The following is a 25,548-nucleotide window of genomic DNA, read 5'->3' as shown; positions in this document are numbered from 1 at the left end:
TGTGCGTGTGTGTGTGTGATGAACCTGTACGTTCAATAAGAGAGAGAGTGATAGAGATAAATTTGTGAAAACGAAGTGTTGAAATGTAGTTGAGAGGAGAAACTGTGCTAAGGCTGAAATGCCTTAGCTTGTATTTAACATTGTGTTAATGAATAGATGTGTGTTGTGTGCCTGTGTATTTATGTAATAATGCCTTTTCGTGTTATCTGTATATATATGCGAGGATGGCTTAAATCCTGTGTTGCGAGACTGTTGATCGACCATCGATCACTATAGGATCGATGGTGATTCAACGAAATACTGTTATATATATATATATATATATATATATATATATATATATATATAGATATATATAACTGTTGTGTCGTGTGTTGATAGAGTGTGATAGAGGAAAGCTTGAGAAAGGCATAAAATCCATCAATCGAAAGATAATTAAGTCCAAAGGAGGCTGGAGAAACGATACACATGATCCGTTAGATATGTTAAATCAACAACTTGTAGAGGAGAGGAGAGCTCATATCGCATCGGCAGAATTATTGAAACGATATCAGAACGGAGAAAAATGATGATGCGATAGTGAATTGCGATTAAACGAAAACCATCAGATCAGACCCAGGATCGATGGTTGCGATCAAATCGCTAATCGCAAATTGGGGAGTTCAGGAGATAGCGGTGGTGCGATGGAACGCCAGCGATCGGGTAGTCGGAGTTTCGGAGAAGGCAGAGGTCAGTGCAGCGAAAAAGCGATAAGAAATGGACCCGACGAGAATTATAAATGCAGGTGTATAAATGTTGAAGTCCAGTGTATGTATTCGGAGTGGGATTTTCAAGGTTTTCCCATGTATTTTGTAATATGTGTTTCCCGAGGGTTTAAGGCTTGAACGCTTAATTTAAAGCTTCCGATAGTGTAAAAAGGTTCCGATAGTTGAATGGTTCATGATTTTAAGGCTTAAAGGCCTATATTAATGCTTCTGATAAGGCTTGTGGGCCATAACCCACAGGCCTCAGGATCGATTCTTTTTTTTGAGGAAAAGGGATTTTGGTTAACCCCCAATTTCTCTTTCCATCATCATCTTCTTCTTCTTAGCCTCTTGGTTACCAGAATCCAGATTTTTACCAGGTGAACTGGAAGAGTGGGGTGAAGAAATAGGCGAAGAAGGTGAGGGGTCAACTTAGGAAAGTGTCTAGTACATTGCCACATAGGTTGTTAGCCCCACTCATTGGGCTAGAGGGATCGTCTCTATCCCCAGCGGAGTCGCCATTCTATTGTCTAGGCACTCCTCTCTGTAGACAGAGACGATCCCTATAGCCCAATGAGTGGGACTAGCAACCTACGTGACAATCTACTAGACACTTTCCTAAGTTACAATCGAAATAGAAGAAGAGGAAGATGGCCTACCTTGTTCTGATGCTACGATATCCTCCGTTGGTGAAGTCCTTGAAGCACTTGCACCTCGGGCTCAGTCCTACTGCTCACAATGTTTTAATGTCTACACAAGAGATCAAGACATAACAAATCATGCAAGTACAAATAGCATAATCGAAAGTACCCTACTTAACAGATCAAGGAGCATTACGATAAATGATGCATTAACATACACATTTATGGAAAATGAACCAACAGTTGTATATATTAGTAGAATAAAGGAGGAAGCATACAACCAAGCCTTGATGTCAATAAGCTCTCCTTGAGTGAATGTCCAATCTAAGCTCAAGTTCTCCAAGAACTCCTTCTCGAAGCCAAATGAGTAGCATGTAGGCACAATCTCAGCATAAGGGTGCAAATAGCCAAAGACCAACCATTTGGGAATGGGAGAGGATGAATATATAGGCAGGGAAAGGGAGTTAGGATCTCTCCAAAGATAGGATAAGGTCCTCATCTCAAAGAGGTAGCTCATAGGGATAAGACCAAAAGGCCAAGTTGAGAGAACTTGACCTCATCCAAGCCGAAAAACCTCCAACTCGTCGTTCTAGAAGCCTATAGATCACGAAGCTTCTTTTCCTCTTTGGGAAAATTTCCTTTTAGGGATCATTGCTGGTATCCAAGCCAAAAGCGCAATGGCATCACGGGGCTCATATAGTGCAACTAGTGATCATCACAATTTTCAGTGTCAGGGGGACGATGTTGCCAAAATTAGGGTTTTAGAGCCATTTCCTTCAGGGGAAGATCAAGGCATTTTTCCATCATTGTTGTAGGGAGGATCTAAGCTGCATATCTGGATGAGTACACTACATGATGTTCATGTTTCTGGAACTTTAGGGTATGCCAAGGGGAAGTGCAGGAAGTGTGACAAAATATTGTGCAACAAGAATCAGAAAGTATCTTCAATTTCATAAATACTCATCTAATTTAGAAGTTAGAGTAGCCATAGGCCATTTGCAAGGAACAAATTCTATGTGGTGGGGTCAATTGAAGAAAATCAAGAACATTCATGAGAAAGGAGTTTCTTTGAAGTAGTTCAAGAAATACTTCCAATACCAGTATCTTTAAAAACACTACTATGATAAGAAGTTGCAAGAGTTATTTGAACTCAAGTTGGAACAATGATCATGGAAAAATATGGGAAAAAATTCTTCGATCTATTGAGGTATGTGTCCTTTATCAAGAAGGATAAAGTGAAAATTTAGAGGTTCTTAAGTCATATGCTATATGTTTATAAAGACAATATTCAATTTGATGAGCCTAGGACTTTGGATGAAACCGTTATAAAGGCTAAGAACTTGTATGAGAAAAACAAAGGTAAAGAGACTTTTTAGAAATCTTGGAGAGATAAAAAAGAGAAAATTTAGATTATAGGAAGAAGAGCTTCAAAATACCTTTCAAAAGGAATAATATTGAAAAATATTAACAAAATCAACATGCTCAAGATGAAGTCAAAATGGAAGACTCCTTGCGAAAAAGAAGACTACCACCACTCAAATGTTGGGGATGTAAAGGAGATAATTTGTATAGATATTTCACTCATATAGATGGAAAGATGAGGAATTTACATAACATTCAAGAGGATACAGTAGTGAAATACAAAGGCAAAAATATTCCAAGAATATGTGTAACCCTAGAGGATCAAGAGGTAGAGCATCAACCCCATATGATTGAGGTAGAAGGTAAGATTATAATTCTACCTATTGATATCTTAATTGATTCAAGAGAAATCCATAGATACGTTGATCCCAAAGTAGTAGATGGATTTCATTTAATGAAATTTAGAGAACTTGAAACATAATGGTTGGTTCATCTAGCCACTAGAACCAAGAGAAGGATGAATGAAATTGTTAAGAGTCATCCCATAAATCTGAATGGAGTGGGTACAAGTGTAGATGCGAATATAATTCCATTGGGATGTTATGAAATCCTAATTGGAATGGATTGGTTGGAAGAGCATAATGTTATCTTAGACTACCATAATAATAATTTTACATATCTTGATAAAGAAGGGAATCAAAGAATTCTTCAAGGAATTCTAAGACTCATTTCTATAAGAGATATTTTAGCCTTGTGATTGAAGATGTGTTTCAAGAAAGGATGTTAATTGCATGCATACTGTGTAGAGGAGCCATAAAAGACAAAAGAGCCAATCCTTGGATATCATCCAATGTTAGAGGAGTTTGAATATGTATATGAAGAAATACTAGGTTTTCCACCAAAGTGGGATATAGATTTCTATATTGATTTGATTCCAGGAAAGACTCCTTATAGGATGAGTATACTAAAATTAAAATAATTACAAATACAACTAGAATAATTATTGAATAAAGGATACATATGAATAAGTGTTTCACCCTGGGGAACACCAATTCCTTTTGTGAAAAACTAATGATGGAAAATTGAGGTTATATGTTAACTTTAAACAATTGAACAAAGCAACAATAAAGGATAAATACCCTCTACCTAGAATTGATGACCTCTTTGATCAACTAGGAGGAATAAATAAATTTTCAAAGATAGACTTGAGATTCGGTTATCATCAAGTGAGGATTAAGGAAGAAAACACAAATAAGATGACTTTAAAATAAGGTATGGACATTATGAGTTTGTAGTGGTTACTTTTGGACTACAAAATGCACCAGCTATATTTATGAGCTTAATAAATGGTATATTCAGATTTTTTTTGGAAAAGTGTGTTATTGTATTATTCGATGACATACCTATTTAATCCATTCATAGGAAGAGTATGAACATCATCTAAGATTGGTACTACAAGTATTGAAGGAGCATAAATTGTATGCCAAACTAAGCAATTGTACATTTTACAAAAAATAAATTTATTATTTGGGGAACATGATTTCAAAGGAAGGCATAGTAGTAGATCCAAAAATTAAAGCCATTAAAGGATGGTCAACATTAAACAATGTTTCTGAAGTTAGATATTTTATAAGATTAGTTGGATACTATGGGAGGTTTATAACAAGAATTTTAAGAATTTCTCATCCCATCACTCCTTTACAATAGGGTAGAATTAAATTTGAATGGATAGAATATTGTGAACAAAGTCTTCAACATTAGAAAGTCTTACTTACAAAAGAACTAAGTTTAAATATTATAGATCCAAATGAATATTTTGTGATATATATAAATGCATGCAAACTTGGTGGGAAACCTACTCAAAATGGAGATGTCATTAATTATGTGTCAAGGAAATCGAAAGAGCGTGATAGGAATTATGCTACACATGATTCATAACTTTCCGCCATTTTACCTACATTGAATATGTGGAGGAATGACTTCACGGTGAAGAAATTTGAATTGATGACATACCATAGTGGTTTGAAATATCTATTTGAGAAACCAACTTTAAATGAAAAAAAAAAACCAATATGGTTGGATTTTTTGAATTTTTGAGTGAGTAAGACTTTGAAATCAAGAACATTGAGGAAAAGGAGAAAAGAGTTGTAGATTATTTCAGTAGAAGGGTACATATTATGTATTCTCCTACCATTAGTATGCACACCTCATATTTAAAAATTAGAATTGTTGGAGTCTATTGTTACAAATCAAATTACCATTACCTAGAAGTGAAAAAAATTCTACATCAAGAGAAAGTACCACAAAAATCTAAGAAATAAAGGCTGTGTGAATATGGTTGTATGTTCCTCTTTCTTAGGAATTAAGGAATTTAATTATGCAAGAAATGCATAATGTTATGATATGTAGGACACCCTAGTGATTAGGAAAACAATTTCAACAACAAAAATTGAATATTTTTGGTCAATGATGAAGAAATTTGTAGCTAATTATATTTCTAGATAGATGGAATTTCAAAGAGTGAAATCTGAACATAAACACCCAATTGGTTTGCTACAACGATAAGCCAATTTTGGAGTGGAAATGGAATGTTGTAATTATTGGTTTTATAACCAAATTTCTAAGGAATACAAGGTAATATCATTCAATAATGGTGGTAGTGGATAAATTAACAAAGGATGCTCATTTTATTCTAGTGAAAGTCAATTATAAGATAGCTAATATTACATACATATAGACGAAGGAAATTGTTAGGTTGCATGGAGTACCAAAAGCCATTGTTTTAGATGGAGATCCAAAGTTTATTTCAAACTTTTGGATAGGGTTATTAAAGTATTTCATACAAATTTGAACTTTAGAATTGCATATAATCTAAAATCAAATGGGAAATTATAGCGATTTAATCAAATAATTAAAGACATGTTGAGAATTTATGCGATGGATAAACCATTTAAGTGGGAATATTACTTGCATTTCATTGAATTTTCCTTTTATAATGGTACCAAACTTCATTGAAGATGATTCTATTTGAAGCTTTGTATGGAAGATGGTGCAATACTATAATAAGTTGGGACAACACAGTAGAAAATTTAGTACATGGTAAAAAATAGCTCAAGGAAATGGAAGAGAAGAGGGTTAAAGTTAAGTGGAATTCGAAAGCAGTCTAAGATAGAAAAAAGAGTTATTTAGATAAGAACAAGATAACCAGACAATTTAAAGTGGGAGAGCATGTTCTTTTAAAAGTGAAACCAAATAAAATGTCATTTGCGCTAGGTAGTTGTACTAAGTTAGCAGTCATATATTGTTTTCCATTTAATATATTGGACAAGATGGGATCAACTACATACATTATTGAATTTTCTACTTTCATGAAAGTGCATAATATATTTCATTTCTTTTTTTGAAAAAAGTATGTACATGATTCTAACCATGTGATTAATTTGACTTTGATTTGGGTGGATCAAAAAGGATACTTCCTGGTACATCTAGTGATTATAATGAACAAGAAGGTCATGGTGGTATGGACCAAAGTCATAGGGTAGGCAAAATTTTAGTGGATATGCCACAACCTCAAAGAAGTGACGTGAGAGCTGGAAGATATTATGTGGGAAGGATACATGTATTTGTTTTGAAATTTTTATGTAAACTTTGTATGTGTGTACACTTGTATGGTGTTGAGCATTGAGAATAGTGATAAAATAAGTGGGAGGGGAATGTAATATCTTGGTTTTAACCTTATTTTCATAATGTACAATGTACATTATGAAAGACCATATATCCTAGTTATGTAATGGTTTTGAATATTTATAATAATATCATCACTAATTATAGACAGACAAGGGAAAGAGTATAGGAGGTTATGATCCCATGAGACGGGGGTAGTTAGAGAGGATAAAATTTTTGGTTTAAATTTTCACTATACCCATTTTTAGAAATTAAAGGAAATATGGCTATGTGAGCCTCTTGGGTGAGTCAATGTGGCATCTTGAGAGAATCCATATTTAACCATACCTTTTTGGTTGTTTGAGGGGAAATTCATCCATTCTTCATTTTCATTTTGTTGTTCTTGCTTCTTGGAGAGAAAAGAGTTTTATGAAAAAGAGTCATTGTTGTGGTTGGAGGTTAATATTTATTATTTTCTAGTTGAGAATGCTTGTGTGTTCGAATGCCTTGGTATTGTCAAAAATCTTGTCTGTAGGTTGAGAGTCTCCAGAGATTCCAACATTGATATTTCCTGAGAAGTAGCAATGGAGCCCTAGAGGGAAATGGAAGAGAATAAGGGAATACATTGTAGGGAAAGGGATTCCTTTCCTTGGGTTATGCAAAATAAAGTAAAAAAACAACTAGATGTTGAGATTGTGAGTATATTTGGTAGTTGTGACTATTGTGTAAATTGTGTGAAGAGAGAAATCTTGAGAGCTAACTTCCTATGAAAGATAGAGTTGTCCTAGGCACCCATCCTTGCGGTATCATAGCCTCAAATTAAGGTTGGATTATTGTAGAGAATGATTATGAAACAAAGTGTACAATTGGGTGGAATTCCTAGCCTTTGTATTTAGTTAGTGAATCTTTCATTAAAATATAAGTACTTTCTATGTTCCTGCATATTTATACGTTGATGTGTTATTTAATGGTTACCTATCTTTCATATGATGTGTATGTTCCTAATTAATTGTACCACATAATTAATTATGTTTATTGGCATTTGGATGATCTTGTTGGTAGCATGCATGGTTTCTTTAATTTCTTGTTTTAAAGGAATGGTCATAGAGCTTAAATGTTTCGAAGGAATGAGGATTTTGACTACCCTAGCGTAGGTACATTATAGTTGTGTGCCTTGGATGCATCATAGGCTTGATCCCCAAACATTTTTGATGTTCCTTCACCACTACTTCTTCTCACTAGACATCCTTCTAGTGCTAGTATTCTTTCCTTAAACCGTTGGATAAAAAATTGTCCCTTTGGCTTCATCATCTATAAATCGTACAACCATGATTCACTACTTCTTTCCACACTTATATCCTTAAATATTGATTCATCCCTTCTTCTTACAATACTCATTTGGTTCAATCTCCATTGATCTATAATTGTTTCCCTTCTCAATTCTCACTTAATCCTCATGTTACTTTATACTTCTTCCATTGTATTGATTCTTCTAACACTTTTTCAATTCCTTCACCCTTTCAATAAACCTTAGTGTAGGATGTTTAATCAACCATGATAATTGGTTCAAAGGGTAGTATACGTTCTTCTATTAAAAATATTTTGGTCTAGGTTGCGATTTCCCCTATCAACCTCCCATGCGCTCTTCTTTCGAAGTCCTCCTTTATCATTGGGAATATTTGATATACTCTAATAAAAATTCAACCACATACCCTCCAATGGTCATCTGACCTAGAATTCAAGTAAATGGGTTAGTTGGTGATATATAGACTAAAGTGCAACCAATTTCTACATTGTCCATTATATCACCCCTTTTTCCTCTAATCATATTCAAGGACCCCTTCAAGTATCTTTAACCATTTATTTAGGATCATTTGAAACTCAGCCTAGAACACCTGTTACTCATCTCTACAAGTGCTACCATACAAGACTTTTCCCAACACTTTTTATAACTGCATTCCCATAGCTATTTTATTGCATGAGGAAACCATTGAACTTGTTTTGAACTGATTTATTGTCCTACACACTAGAAACCTTTCTCTCAGCCTACCAAAATCCCTCTATTTATATAGGTCCTACTATTAAAACCACTTGATGGTCCTTTTTTGAGACCAAGGCTCTGATGAGTGTCCAACAAAGGTTTAGTTCTAGTCTTTTTGTGATATAATTTCCAATCCTTGATAGATAAAGGTATCATTTGAATCACTTTTCACACTTACAAAGGTAAAGGAAAGTTATAGGATGAGAGTATAATCATTCTACTTTATCACACTTGAAACAACAATACCATTACACAATTATCTATCATTCATTCATGTGCATAAATCAAATCTATTATAGTAAGAAATAAGAAAAATTACCAACATACAAATCATCCACATACATACAACTTGAAAATAAAGGGTTTTTCCATTATTAAATAATAGGAACATAGTCCAATATATCATTTTTCCCATAGCAAGGACATGAGAGTAACAATATATCACATTAACCAATAAAAAATCACGATGATAATGACCAACCTTGATGGTATCAACACTATGAGTGACAACAAGATTTAATTTTGTCCCAAATGGTCTACTTCTACAATGTATGATGATTATCTTCGACTCTATCAAAACCCTAAATAACCTACTCAACTACATAACTATGTTGCATTACATTTTATAAATGACTCAAACTTTAGTTGATCTAATTTGAAAAACATGGTTTCATTTCTTTTTTTATACAACAACTATAAGTCCACATGGTGTAGCAAAAATAGTCCAAGTGTCATGATGTCATCCTTCTTACCCATGTTTGAAACATGAAGGAGCCAACACCAAGAATATAGGTTTAAATTTTCTTGTGGAAAATGTGGGAATGATCATCTCAACATAAATGTCCCAATATTATAAGATTGGAAGGTATTATTCTACCAAGGTGGTAATCCACAACCACTTGTGACAATGCAAAATTCATTTCAATGACATAGTTTTTCTTCCAATCAAGGCATAGTCCCTTTAGCTTCAAACTACTTAGTTACACCCTACTAGGAAAACCATCTCATCATAGTATTCTAATGGCTACTAATAGGGTTAATATCCAAATTCATAATCATAGTTATGAGTCATATGACCTTGGATATTCAACTAATGTTGAGACTATGTCTCAACCTTGAAATGGTTCTCTGCATATTCCATTATACATATATAATTCATTAGAAAAACCAACCTTATTGTGCCCAAGCCTCCATTACAACAAAATGGCACATAATCCTCACTCTAGCATTGCTTGAGAATATGATATTAATATAGATTTGTCTCAATCCACTTCTATTATCTATGTGTTATAAGTGTTGCAAAATTTTCCTTTTTAATGTAAGGCATTGTTGATTACCATCAAAGGTGTTAATAATATAGACTGAATGCAAGGTATATGCCTTTAATTCAAAATATCAAAGAACAAAACATATCAATGGAATCACACACACACATGCAATTAAGTAGAGAATTAAATGGAGGAAAGCACAAAGCATGCCACCCATGTATTTATTAAACATAAAATTACAACATTCATGCCTTAATGGTTTTTCATTATTATTATAAAAATCAAGCCAGCTTCCTTTGCAAAAATTTGAATATATTACATGTTGGTATTAGTCTCAATTAGGTTATAAATGATATCACAAAAATCCTAGATAAATCTTCCTTATTCCACGTGAACTCCTCTTCCTTATCATTTATTTTTCTATTTGTCCCTTCTTTATTTCCCCTTTTATCTATGTTTCTCCTCCTTCCTTAAGTGGTAATGAGGAAAATATCCCTTTCCAAAATATTAGCAATCCCCTTTAATTAATAAACCATGATTGACCTCCAAAAATGAATGGTTTTGAATTCATAAAATATCATCACGTGGAGGGATTGAGAATAAGTGCCCCCCCTCACCTTTTAAAAAATAAAAAACTTAAGGAATATTCACATGGAAAAGGTGGCAACCACCAAATGGTGAAGTGATGGATGGATGGGAAAAATATGGATTTTATCTTGCATCCATCTTTCATCATCCCAACAAGATACCATATGTGTCTTAATGATAAATCTATGATGGGATTTTATGTTGAGGAAAATTGATTATTCACCACATTGTTCCACTATGACTTCAAAATGTACAAAAGTTGTTTCATGATCAAATAGACCTCTAAGAATGAAATTCCTATTGAATTGTACTCCTTTTATAAATAATAAATGAGTCATTATTCACAATATTTATAATATGTTCATGAAATTACTTTTTTTAGTCTATTTCTTCCTCTAAAATCCAAGTAGCTTCTTCCAAGCCCTTACCTTCTCAAAAAAACAGGTTTATTTTATCTTCTAGCTCCTCATTCTACCTACAATTATTTCCTTACATATCTCTATGTTCTCATCCTCTCTCCTCTCTTTCTTTAGCATCTAACCTCTCTAGTCTACATTATGCTCATATTCATCCATAATACCTTTCTTAATCTCATTTAAATATGCTACATTGAAACTCCTAGGGAGACTGAAAATTTCACGCATTTCTAACACATAAGAATTGTTTGAAATTTTCTTAAGATCTTGCAAGATCATATCTTCTTCATTTTTAGTTGGTTATATGTGTCTTTTGGAAACATTTCCTTCCTCATGTGCACTAATATAAGGTTTCCTTCTTCACTTTCTCACTCCCATGTTCTTATCATCCTTTTTCTTGCACCCTTGGTTTCTCTACTACACCTATTGTTACACATACACATGCACTTCCTAAATCCACTTCATAAATGATTATGCACCTGCACTCCTTTTCTTGCTCATGAAAGCTTACAAAATCTATCACTACTCATGATGACCTTCCATTGACAATCTAGAAATTATACTTTCTTGTGGATTTGTTCATAGAATAGTTGTATACAAACTCTACTTGCACCAACACTAGACCCTATTGAGATGTAGAAATGAACCAAAAGCTTATTAGTGTAATAATATTTTTTGGAAATAAGTTGCATTGGAGTTTGGAACCATACCAATGTTTCAAGGGACACTCAATTCCAAAAGAAATTATGACAATTATGAAATATGAAGTCAATATTCTTCAATAAGTTTTCCCATAGATGACCAAGAAAGTTCATGTCTCCATCTAAGGTTATACTTGGAAGACCACACAAGCATACTATTTCTCCAAATAATAAACAATTATGTCCATTGCATCACTAGTTTCCCTGCATGGAGAGAAATGTTCCATTTTTCATCATTTATGTACAACCATTAATAAAGAACCATTACCTCATTGAGATTTGGAAATATCAACACAAAGTCCATGTTGATATATTTCTATGGTGATTTTGGTACTAACAATGACTTGTATAGTCTAATATTTTTGTTATTCCTCTTTTGCATGTTAAAAAATTCTATAAATTTTAACATATTTTTTTATTTATTCAACAACACTAGTGTGATAGCCCCAAGTAGTTACATTTATGTATGCAATGTAAACATTATGATAAAATAGATTGGGTTGAGTAATGGGACACAAATTCCATAGGGTTTGCATAATTATTGTTGGAAAATAATATTACAATGCATAAATTCAGTGAAGAAAATGAGGAGACACACAAGAGGAATATGAAGAGACACCAAATAATAATAATAATAAAGGTTTCAGAAAAATTGGAGTGGATTTTTAATAGAGAAAACTCGAATTCCAAGAGAGATGGAACAACAGAGAGGAAGGAGTCCTTTTAGTTGGCAAGGGAGTAGGAAGAGATCTCGAGTGTGGAACTAATTACCTCTCGAGTCCCTATTTTCCTGGAGGGTGGCGCTGGTGTTTATTAGGAAATATCCAATGGGATGGGGTGGACGAATTGGTCCTAGAAAATTCCTGCATGATTACTGATTGTTTCCTTGTTGTCTTTTGATTTTACTATGCTTTTTGGAATCCCTAGTTTTTGGGTGGAACCACAATGTGAGTGTTTTGAATGGATGGAAACAATTGGCCTCTAGAATCCTTGTGCATGGTGTTGATTTTCAATTCAGTTGATGGGTGGAGATTGATGGTTATTTGGAGTCCCTGGTCTAGTTGATGGTTGTGTTTATGTCCTAAGCAGAAGATTCATCAACCTCTGAAATTTGGCTCGGGGGTGATAGCTACAAGTGAGACTTGGTTGTGTTTGTATATGGTTGGGTGAAGATTCATACTCCCATACTCTGCTTCCCACTAGTTTTTGAGATGAGTATCTCTCATGTTCTCAAGAAATCATGAATTTTATACATACGTACATCTATATTTGCCTATTTCATTACTAGTCTAAAATGATGTTCATTGATGCCATGGTTCAAGCCCATTTATTTAGCTTATGAATTAGCCAATGTGTTGTTGTTACTATGTAAAAGGTGCCAGAACAACATCTGGTAGAAATTATTCAAACCTTGTAGCAGCTAGCATGCAATCTTCTTTATTGCAGTATGGGATGCATGGCCTTATAATAATATTCTGATTGCAAGATCAATGAGTACAATTGCTTTTATTTTAGTTATAAATTTTCTTCTTTGGAGTTTCAAACGTTGAAATTGTATCCACGTTAAGGGGAAATGCCACCGATAATGTGGTTAAAATTTTAGATATTGGTTCACAATATTTTGGGAATTATGATCTAAGGAAGATGAACTTGTTAAATGCATCTTTAAATAGGCCATTGTTAATGGGAAAAGTGTCTATTCAGAACGACCCTATCCCACTAAGGTGTGACAGTGACCTTAGAAACAAACAGAGAAAACTACTTTCGTATTCTTCTTTATGAACTATAAACGAAGAGGAATAGGATGAACCAACCTGTGTCTTGCGCTAGTCCTTTGATCCAATCCCTCTCCTCTTTGACAGCTTCCAGCTACCTGCTCCCTTACTTGCCCAGCTTCACCAAGTTCCTGTAAGATCACAGAAGAAGAAAACTACACAAAGACATGGATTTATATTCATAAATAGCTTAGGATCAGATTTAAGCTAAACATACAAATGTAACAAACATCAATGATACACAAGCATGTAGGAGAAACTCAAATAGTTTTATTGATATAACAAGAAGATCCAGGAGGAGTTACAACCGATGATTCCTGATCCAGCATCAACCTCCCAGCAAAGAAGCCCCTCTTCACCTCCAACAAAGCATAAATCACCCAATACTCTGATATCTATCTCAAAACCAACAGCAATTCTCTGCAATGTACAAAATTCAAGCCTCTGGATCTCTGGGATGAGGGATCCATATATAGATGTATGCAAAGAGGATGAGTCAGCTTATGATTTGACTAGTGTCTTCTCTCTGTCAGTTCTTGCTTGCACTTGGAGACTGAGAGCCTCTTACTCATCCTTGGTCGAACTCAGTGAGGCAAGTGTCATTGGAGAAGATTCTGGAAACTTCCATTGTCTCTCCACCTCGCGGAATGACACTGCCATTTGTCATTTCCCGCTCAACGCACCCTGGTAGTGCATTTAGGTGCTTTGCAATGCACCTAGCTAGTGTATTTGGGTGCTATGCAACGCAGCTAGCCAGTGGAGCAGCTGAAATGATCCTGATTTGACTGATTCTGAGCAGTTTCTGGTGGAGAACTTCTGGGAGAAGCTGTAATTTGTTGACCTTGTTCCTTTAGGGGTCGGAACAACACTTTTAGGGACTTAGGATCCCTTGGTTTATGGAAATTTCATGCTTAGAGCTGTAAGGCACAAAAATGTCTATAACAGTTGCCCCCTAAAGTATGAGGCCGTTTATCGGGTGAAATGCTTTATTAGGAGGATCCGAAGTTCTTTCAATGCTGGGAGGAGACTTGTAATAAGATACAATACAATACATTATCTTCATACTGTTTTCATGATCTAGCTGAGGCGGGCATTCCCATGCTCAGCTTTATAAATTCATTTTCATGTACATAGGACAGACAATCGTCTGATGGTAGATTGATGATTCTGATAGAGCCATCATCCTTTTGGTAGGATGATTATCTGTGCCGCAATGCTGTACATTACAATGTCTTTATTTTCCTGAATATATATCGCAGCCCGGATGGATGAAACTAGATCCGGGGTCTTCAATCTCGTCCGATCTTCACTCGAAGTACAAGTCGATCCATGTGAGAAATGTTTTGAAGTCGAACATGGAAAGACATCGCTTGATTACCAGTCAATGATGTAAACTGTTAACAAGCGCGAGAGGAATCATCGATAATGATGATGAACCTCAAGGTACTGCAGTACAATTCATGTGGTGTGAATAAAGGACTTGGCGTCGAACACCACGCAAAATCTTTCGGTCGAAGGTCATTGATGTATACCTGTCACCGGAAGTGAGAAACTTGCCATTGAGGCATGCAAGCTTCAAAGTACTGAATGGGGTGTTCCTAGATCAACTTCTTGGATAATGAGCTGATGTCGACAAGAAGTGATCCGTCAAAAGAGGGCCTTAAGGAATCCCACATCAATGACACGGAACAGAGCAAATGATTTTGATGGAGGTGAAAACAATCTGATGATATACAGTTCAGGATGGCGGTCATGAAATAATGAAGTATAATGTATGGTAGTGGATGGGACACAGGTGACTTCTCTGGATGACTTCTCTTGAACATGTCGGCGACACTTATGTGATGGATTGGTAGCATTTACCCCAAATGTGGATGGTATGGCGTGACCATGGTGATGTGACTGGTGAATGAAACAACCCAACCCGACTCAGACACGGAGTGGAAGTGTCATGTTCAAGAGCGACTTGCTACCAATAAAGATTCTTTGAGTTTTCTTCCCAATTTTTCCCCAGTCATTGCTGACTAGTACCTCTTTATTTTTGTCAAGCTTGAGGAGGATAACATATGCTTGTTCTATAATTTGCCCTTCAGGCAAACCCATCGCTATGTTTTAACAAGCCTAGCGATAGTGAAACTCGTTCTCGTCTAAAGACAAGTTTGTCGCTATTAATCTTTTTAACGAGTTTAACGACAAAGATAACTCGGTCCTTTTCATTTTTAGAGAGTCTGAAAAGGTACGTAAAGGTAACTCCAAAATTCCTTTTTCGTCATCTAATCCCTTAAGTCCAAAAAAGTATAAAACAATACAGAAGGGATGAATTTTCAATAGTTTTAACGAGCCGAACAAAACAAGCGCTCGATCTTTTTGTGCAATAATCCCTCAGGTCCAAAAAGATTAAAATCTAGAGGAGGGATAGCACTTCCCGTCGCTTTAACAAGCTGGAAGGCCAAAACTCGGCAATCTTTTCATATTTTACGAGTCAGTTGAAAAGAGCTTAAAGAAGACTCGTTTTTGAGGAACGAGTGATAAAATGGGTAGCAGCTGATTCCAGGTAAGGGTTGGAATTTTCCAATCACGGCAGTGTCACAAGGATGGCTAGTGAAATCACTCTTCGCAGCTGTTCCTCAAAATGGGTAAACAATCAAATGGAGGTGAATGATCGGCCAATGAAAAAGTGGAGGTGACGGTGCAAACACGACCAAGGCTTTAATGGCTGAAATGCTACATTCACGGTGGTATTTACCGGGGAATAGTTCATTTTTTAACGAGCTTAAACGTGGGTGGAAACATTTGCTCATGTATTATGTTTATTTTTTAACGAGCTTGAACTATGTGCTAAAACTGCTCGATTAATCCAGTCATATGATAAGAATGTCTCATATAAAACGACAACTTTTAGATTTTTGCCCCACATCCTTTCTTTATGCAAGTTAGGTGACGACTAATCCTACGAGTTTAAAGGGTTAGAGGTCCTAAAAATTTAAAAAATAAATAGTCGCCCCTTGCTTGCACTCCAAAAGGTTTGCATGCCCCCAGGTATAAAACAGAGTTTCGAGGTCTCCCTCTATTCGAGCTGACAAAACATTCATTTAATCAGGAAGGGTCACCCTTTATTCGAGGCGACAAAACATTTGTTTTATCAGGAAGGGTACTACCTCTTACAAGTTACCCAAATATTGTCTTATTTACGGTGCAAACAAAACACTTCTTCGACGATGTCTACCGAGATAAACAAAGGTGAGCGACGATGCCCGCCAACTCACATAACTTTGACAAGAGAATCTTGTTCTAGAATAACCCCTCTTCCACTGACGGACGGGGTACAGACTAGTCATATTCTCCCGCGGAAACCTACCCTATACCCGAAGTTTTCCTGCCGAAGCAGACCAGGACGCATGCCCCCTGGGTTTCAGTCATATCCCTCCGAATTACTCGTGCTTATCGGGAGGACGGACTGGGGATTGAGACATTTCTTGCGTGAAGAGACCATTTAGGGATGGTATATGACTATTTGCTATGCGTGATCCGGGAAATGAAAGCTGGTCCACGAGCTTGACCACTCTTCCTTCGTGCAGAAAACACATTACTCTAAAGAGTGAGGAGACGATGGCTCCCATGCAATAAATATAGTCTCGTCCAAGGAGTAGGTTATAATCCAAGGGTCCTTGAACTACCATTACGTTTATGTGAACTGTCTTCCTTCTCAATGTTATGGCACATCGGGAAGGATCCCTAAAGGTCGACTGGTTCCTTTATCAAAGCCTGTCAGATTTCTCATTTCAGGCAAAAGCGATGGCGAACCAAGTGCTTTCCAAGCAGTAGAGGAAAGGATACTCACAGAAGCCCCCTCATCTATGATGGTACCAGCCATGACCATTCTATATATTTGAACGATAATTCGGAATGGTATGCTTGCTGGTAAACGGGGTCTGCCTAGTTGGTTCCAGTCGAAGGAGACAACTAGGTTGCTTGGAGGTGGGACCGAGTAGACGGCCGGGTATGGCTCTGACGAACTTCCTTCCTGCGGTAAAGGAATGGGTAGATTGCCCCCATGTTCGTCGGAGTCTGTGTTGATGAAGAGAATTTGGACGGTGTCATCCTTGTTCTCTTCAGTGATTGTATCATCCGAAGATAAAACCTCTGAAGGCAAGACCGGGTCAACTGCCGCCTTGACCTTTTGACTTTTGTCTGGTATGGATTCAGATGGTTTATCTTCAATGATAGGCGTTTCAGCCGACCACTTGAGCGGGCCAGCTGGATTCTCAACTAGCGACGGACTTGGCAAGATTTTTTTATATCCAGGAGGAAGTCGTAACGGTGAAACCAGACGATCATCCAAAACTCTTTTAGCTTCGTCTAAGAAGGGACAATGGTGGACGGCATGATTGCCTTCGCACAGTTTACAAGGAAATCTAGCTTTCCCTTTTTGTCCTGGGGCTTCACTTTCGCTAGTTGACGGTGTGCTTTCAACATGATCATCAGAGGTTGATGACACCGGATTGTGCAAACGAGGAGACCAGTACCTTAGTATCCGAGGGATGCAAGGACAATCTCTGTGAAAGTGGTCTCCTTTGCAAATGACACATGGCGATTTAGGCCTGGTCGGTGCAGTGTGTGGATTTTCGTTAGACGAAACTCGTTTTCCCCCATTCGCCTTTGGCTCCTTCTTCTTCTTCTCTTTCTTCTTCTTTTCCTTCTTCTCCTTAGGAACTTGACTTTTGGCTTTTCCAGCCCCATCAAGTGAAGAGGAAGGAGGAGAGGAAGAATTAGAGGAAGTAGAAGGTTGGTGGGCAACTCTGGACTCGTCTAATTGCTGATTCGATTGTTCAGGAATAGTGGTGTTCTGAACGACATTGGTTGAGAAGAGCCATACCGGCAAGCCAATTGTCAGTCCTGGAAGCGACAGTGTGGCCATATGGGGTGCACCAACATCTCCCCAAGAGGAGAAGGGACTAGGATTTCCACCAAGGGGAATTCCTTGGTTGGTAGACTCCATTTTCTCAACCTAAGATCAACGTAGGGAAAGGGGTAATGAATATTCCGTTTAAAATAAACTTTTAGATGCTTTGACACAACTTGTTTTTTCAGTTTTTAAGAGTCGAGAAAAAACAAAAGATGACTCTAGTCTCCTTCGATTTTTAATGAGCCTGAAGTGACAAGTGCTCAGATGGACCTTTTCCGTTAAGGAGTCTGAAAAGGAACGAAAGGGACTGCTCAGGAGATCTAGGTAGAGGGAGTACCAAACCAATCGCAAAACTGTAGAATACTTTTTAAGGTACGACAGTCAATCTTCCCGAATGCTGTGTTTGGTGCATTGCGATCAGTAGGGCGGCCGACACGGCTTCCTATGGATAAAAGATTTTAAGCCTATAGGGGTCTCCCAATATATACTCGACGGTACGTGGGAGCACAAGTCCGTACTGACACTTATCGTCTCAAAGTGGAGGAATCACCCAACCATCAGTGAGGACAACAGTTACCAGGCTTTACGACGCCGGAATACGTCTCTAGCCTAGACCTCTAAATGTTGTGTGTTAAGTTCCAAAGTGTTGTTAGATTCATTGAATTTATTTTAAGTTGATCTTTCTTATGAAGTTTGCCTTTTGGGTTCACCACGAGATGTAGATGTAATTCCTAAAATGCAATCTAAAGATGATAAGCAAACTTTTATCTCTTTTCAGCAATGAAAATCCTAGCTACAAGGGGAAAAGAAAGACACAATCTTTTCTCAAAGAGCAAAGAGCACACTGTAAATGCACTTTCCTAAATCAAGCCAAACAGACTGCCAATATGCAAATGCACATGTGCATGTATTTGTTTTTCACTTTCTTAATATTGATGCCTAAAAAGAAAGTTGATGTACAAATCTGAATTTGCTTTCAAGTGACCAATCACAAACAAGCTTCTTTTCGAAATCAAAAGGTAGAGATGATTACGACACTTTATGATTTTGAAATAAATACTCGTTTCGACACTAGAAAGTCACAAATTCAAACCAAAGGAAAAAGTAAAAGCATAATCGACTGTCAACAACAAATAAACTTTCTCCTAAGATCAAAATCGACACTTGTGACAGATCTAAATCAAAGGACGACAGTACGACTATTCTACTTTTGCAATGGAAAACTGTAAATGACGCCACAAACACACAAAAACATCTACAGTCTTTTTGTTACACAGAGAAACTGCATTGCAGCGCAGGTAGCCCTCTCGGGAAGTACGTTGAACTGCAGAACCTCTTCACAGAGCCTGCGCTGGGGCAGAAACGAGAATTCTATCCAGGTTCTGGGTCACGGTTTGCAGTTTAATCTATGGTTTTTGGCTGAGTAAAAGCAATCAGTAATGCACAATCAGAGGGTAGATTTAAAGGAGGTCTAAGAGCTATCACAAAGGGAAATCAGGTCATTTGTGAATCAGTTGTTCAAGTCATAAACAGATCCAATGAATGGATTGAAGTAGCAGATGTCTACTTTGCATTTGTTAATGGCAAATGCAGTTTGATTGCTACTTCTAAGTTTATGAAACAATCAACAAGAGAAACACAAACAAACTAACTAGACAATCGTCCCCAGTGGAGTCGCCATTTTGTTAACAGGAAAAGTGTCTATTCAGAATGACCCTATCCCACTAAGGTGTGACAGTGACCTTAGAAACAAACAGAGAAAACTACTTTCGTATTCTTCTTTATGAACTATAAACGAAGAGGAATAGGATGAACCAACCTGTGTCTTGAGCTAGTCCTTTGATCCAATCCCTCTCCTCTTTGACAGCTTCCAGCTACCTGCTACCTTACTTGCCCAGCTTCACCAAGTTCCTGTAAGATCACAGAAGAAGAAAACTACACAAAGACATGGATTTATATTCATAAATAGCTTAGGATCAGATTTAAGCTAAACATACAAATGTAACAAACATCAATGATACACAAGCATGTAGGAGAAACTCAAATAGTTTTATTGATATAACAAGAAGATCCAGGAGGAGTTACAACCGATGATTCCTGATCCAGCATCAACCTCCCAGCAAAGAAGCCCCTATTCACCTCCAACAAAGCATAAATCACCCAATACTCTGATATCTATCTCAAAACCAATAGTAATTCTCTGCAATGTACAAAATTCCAGCCTCTGGATCTCTGGGATGAGGGATCCATATATAGATGTATGCAAAGAGGATGAGTTAGCTTATGATTTGACTAGTGTCTTCTCTCTATCAGTTCTTGCTTCCACTTGGAGACTGAGAGCCCCTTACTCATCCTTGGTCGAACTCAGTGAGGCAAGTGTCATTGGAGAAGATTCTGGAAGCTTCCATTGTCTCTCCACCTCGCGGAATGACACTTCCATTTGTCATTTCCCACTCAACGCACCCTGGTAGTGCATTTAGGTGCATTGCAACACACCTAGCTAGTGTATTTGGGTGCTATGCAACGTAGCTAGCCAGTGGAGCAGTTGAAATGATCCTGATTTGACTGATTCTGAGTAGTTTCTGGTGGAGAACTTCTAGGAGAAGCTGTAATTTGTTGACCTTGTTCCTTTAGGGGTCAGAACAACACTTTTAGGGACTTAGGATCCCTTGGTTTATGGACATTTCATGCTTAGAGATGTAAGGCACAAAAATTTCTATAACAGCCATGTTGGAATTTATGCCCTAACTTATCTTGTTAGGTTCTAGAAGCTTTAAAAAAAATCTACATTGAGGGGAAATCTTGTTGATCATGTGGTAAAAAATTTAGATATTTTTTTGCAATGTTTTATGAGATATATGCAGAGGAAGTTGAGACTCCTAAATTCTCCTAAAATTAGGCATCAAATAGGTCATGTTGTAATTTATGTTTTAACTTTTCCTACGGGAAGTTTCAAGGGCTAAAAAAAGTTTCACAGTGAAGGGAAATCCCATTGATAATGTGGTAGAAATTGTAGATATTGGTTCTCTATATTTTATGAGATATGACTTGTGGAGGTTGATCTTCCTAAATGCTCCTAGAATTGTGCACCAAATAGGATTTTGTTGGTATTTTTGGTTATAACTTTTCATATATGAGGTTCCAGAAGTTGAAACTTGAACCATTGTGAGAGAGATTCATGCTGATCATTTGGTTATGTTTCCATAACTTGGACTACTATAGTTTGGGAGATATGCCCTAAATCATTTGCTATACTAGTTTGCATGCAAAGTGTTTGATGAAATGCATAAATGGTTCAATGATTCATTGCATACAAATTGTTTGATGAATACCCCAATGAGCATGTTGTTTTATATTTGGGGATAATATTGTTTTATAATAGTATTATTGTAGTTGATATATGCTTATTTGTATGCAAGGAGTTTACTACATTAGTTTTAATGCAAAGTGTGTGAAGTAATTGTAGCTTTTAACCCTGTACAAAAATTACACTTGCAAACGAATTCTTAAAAAAAATAGAAAATACACAGATATTTTCCTCTGGATCTCAAAACTAGGAATATCATTATATTCTTTCAATGATACAATACATATATATATAGATGCCAAAGCATCCATAAACCCTAATCCATTAACCCTGGATTAGAACATAATTAGTTCCCTTGACTGGATCTACAAAATACCATGGGCAGAAAACTATCATGGCCAAAACCATGTGCGAAATCCATGCACAAAACCATAGGTAGGTCTGCCCACCTAATATAGGGGCAAAAAAAAAAATCCTAGGGTGCTTCCTCGGACACCGTGCAAGGAGGCTACCGCCCCCGATACACCTGGTGCAACAAAGGGGGTGTTGTTTCCCCCCCCCGACTTCACATGTGGGGCTGGTCGTGGAAAGAATATAACAAGCAACCAACAGTAATGCTTAAATGAAAATGTAATTGTTCGAAGAAAATGTAACAATATAGTAAGTGTTTGAAGAAAATTTTGTTTTGTGGATGGGATATTATTGTTGTATATGTTCTATGCCTATTTTCATGCAAGGAATTTGCAATTTGCATGCAAGGAATTTGAAAAGTTGCATGCAAAGAAATGGAAAAGTGGCATGATTATGTGGCATGTTTTCAGTTATCATGTTACAATTAGAATAAGTGCAATATTTCTGATTTAATCTCATACAAAATATTTGACAAAATATATAAAAGAGAAATTCCACTCAATTATTTGTATATAACAATATTTGAAGAAAGGTTTACTTGCAAAGTTCTTTACAAAATGTATGAGAAATGAAAATCAAGTTTTGGAAAGTGTGGTTAAATTTAGTAGTGGTACGTGACAAGTGATCTCATGTGATCAAGGAGAGATTTGAAATGAATCATTTATCATCTTATATGTTCTAATGGTAACTTTGATTTTACATTGATAACTTTGGAGACCCCATTTCCATAATTGAAGATTGGAGATTGGGCCATTATAGTAGTTTCCTCCTTCTACCTTAGTGTGGACCATGGGTTGTAGTCGGGTATGTTTATAGGTGGTATCAGAGCTTCCAGGTTCAAACACTTAGATTGGATGGGATCTATCATAGATGAAATTAAGAGAAAAGTTTCTACACTATACCATTAAAGATTAAATATTTGTAACTTTATATTATTTTGAGAATGATTTCTTATTGGGTGCAAGTGGTTACTGTTTGTTGAATTTTGTTAGTGGTTATTTATTACTTTCATGTGTGGTTATGTGAAATTATTTTGTTGTATATATGAATAGAATGATGTTAGTTAAAGATTTATTTGAGTTGATGCACAAGATAAACATGCAGAATGCTAAATAGATTCCCTAGAACGGGAATTGAAAAAGTTTATGACTGAATGATGCAGTCGAAAATATGAGGGGGAATCTCTTAGCTTAAATCCTACTAGTTTATAATTATATTTGATGTTTTGAGACATTTTCACAAGCTAATGATAATAACATATGCATAATAAAATACTAGATATGAATTAGTTTAGATATGCATATCCATCAAATAGATATTAAATAATGATATGCTAGGCGCATGAAGGTATGCTAAGTGCACACAGTAATGGGTTTATATGCACAAAGATTCTCATTCTGTTTTCATATCTTGTTCATATGAATAAGAGTGGTTAATGATGAGTAGTTTGAAAACACAATTGGGAAACCAATGAGAGTATTATATCTATTCTTGAGGAACCAAAGCTATAGAAAATGAGGTGTTGATGAGAGAATGGCACAAGTGACACCTATGTTTGTTGATATGCATATTGTGACAAAGTTGTGAGTGCATTAATGAGAATTTTGCTTCCAGTTAGTGGTTTTCTCCAGATATTTGTTCTAATAAGTATTGATTATGACTCTTGAACTTATGCACCCTTAAAGTATTGTTTGAATGGCTGATTAAGTGCAGGATATGAGTATGTGATTATGAGATTGCATGATGGAATGATCTTGTTTTAATACAATTGTACTAACAAAATGTGTGCCAAGACAACTGATATGCACATAAGTGCAAGTGGGTGCTAGTTGTAGCACTATGGCTAATGACCATGATCTGGTTGCAGACTATGCCATCGCTGCTAGCCTTGATAAAAGGATAATTTTAAATTTGATGATGCTAGTCTTGGTAAAAGGTTGATTTAAAACTAAAAGAAATGGTGACTTGATCCTTGGAACATGTGACTGACATGTGTGAACAATTACAAAGAAACATGCTTGGTATTAGCATGGCAGGGTAACAGTTGATTTGTTTATGGTGATATAACTAATAGTTGGGTGAGTGTCGTAGCACATAAGAAGACTCAATTGAAACAAGGTTAAAAGGTTAAAATAAAGGAATGGGGTGAGTATTCATTTGGCTATGTTTGGAAACTGTTGTTCCAAATGAATGTGTCCTTTGCAAGAATGCAAAAGGTTTTCTTAACCTTGATTTTGTCTGACATTATGTGAATATGTGTTATATTCATGAACATGTTGATGATCTAATGATTATATTTAGTTGCATTGTATTTGAAAGGTTATGAGGAAACATTCTTGTGTAAGGATGACTAATTATGCTTATAAAAATTGATGAATATATTAATGGCATGTTTGGAATAATACAATTATTGAGAAATCTAGTGCAACTAGATTAGGGTGAGTTCTCTTACTTCGATAAATGCTTGTGATGTTATTTTACTTAACTTTATGTAATTTTAATTAGGTTTTTTCTCACTTGATTATTATTGTGTTCTTATCATAAAAGAATTACCAAACTATGAACATCAATGAGACAAGAGGACACAAAATGTAGGCTACTATCTAGGGCCAAAACATCTCCTCTTGAGAGGAAAACCCACAAGAATTATTCTCTTCTTATAGAATCTTCAAATGATGAATTCCAAGACCTAAGAACCTTGACAAAGACTCCTCCAAGACCAAGTCAACCTCTATTCATATGCACGTTCTTTTTCTCAAAATTAACCCAAGTCAACCTACTTCAGAACTGCTTCAACTTCACAAATTCAGACTTGCAATTTCTTGACTGCAATTTCAGCCTAGCTGCAAAAACCCTAACTTCACACATGTGGGGAAATATGGTGAGTTTGATCTCATTCTTCATTCATTTGGTGTGTTTCTCTTTCCTGGATGATTAGGTCTTCAATCTTGATGCTTTTTTACATTAAATTCGGCTCCTTGATATGACTACAATTTCCATCTTGCTGTAACTCAAATATGCCCTAATTCTTTTCACACATGTGGGAGATTCATCCCTAAAATTTTCCTCCAAAAATTTGATTTATCTTCCCTCTTTTCCTCCTCTTCTTCGCTGGATATAAGGCTTATTCTCTTTTCCTTCAACGAACTTGCTTGGATGCTAACTTGATGTGGTAAAGTTCTTCCTTATATATAGACTTTCTTGTGATGTTCCAACAATCCTAATGAGGCTAAATTGTTGACTATTGGGCCAGCTGGATCTTGGAATGTAATTATACATGACTTTGACTCAATTGAATACTTTTGACTTGATACAAAATTCCCAAAAGGGTCTTTTACATATTACAATGATTCTTTGACTCCTATATTTTATGACAAAGTCCTAGAAGCACACAATGGGTGCTTCACTTATGAATATATTAACCTTGAGCATGAAACCCATGCTACAAAAAATAATAATAATATTTTTTCTTTATTTTTACAACATACAAGAATCAAGAATACATTTCATATATATGAAGACCGAACCTAGTTACATACTTCAACACTCTCTCTTAACTAGGGAGGTATTCATATACATACAAGGTACTTGGACATCCTCATACTGAAGAATTCTCATAAGAAGATTCATATTGGTAAGCGATCTCATAAGCTATATTTTCATCTTATTCGTTGCATATCATCATATCAACCAACATTGTCACATAGCAAGGCCTTGAATAACAAC

General features: G+C 36.1%; 1 pseudogene; it reads left to right on the top strand.

Annotated features, from left to right (window-relative positions):
* The first annotated feature begins 624 nt into the window (after positions 1-624).
* Positions 625-25,548, top strand: part of LOC149262538 (uncharacterized) — a 47,441-nt pseudogene continuing 22,517 nt past the window's right edge.

This window comes from Pinus tabuliformis, chromosome 6 (genome assembly GCF_031772625.1).
Source record: "Pinus tabuliformis cultivar Carrire ecotype Pingquan chromosome 6, CPIR1, whole genome shotgun sequence".
Lineage (NCBI taxonomy): Eukaryota > Viridiplantae > Streptophyta > Pinopsida > Pinales > Pinaceae > Pinus > Pinus tabuliformis.
Note: the sequence above shows the minus strand (reverse complement) of the source record. Positions and strands in the feature narration are given on the sequence as shown.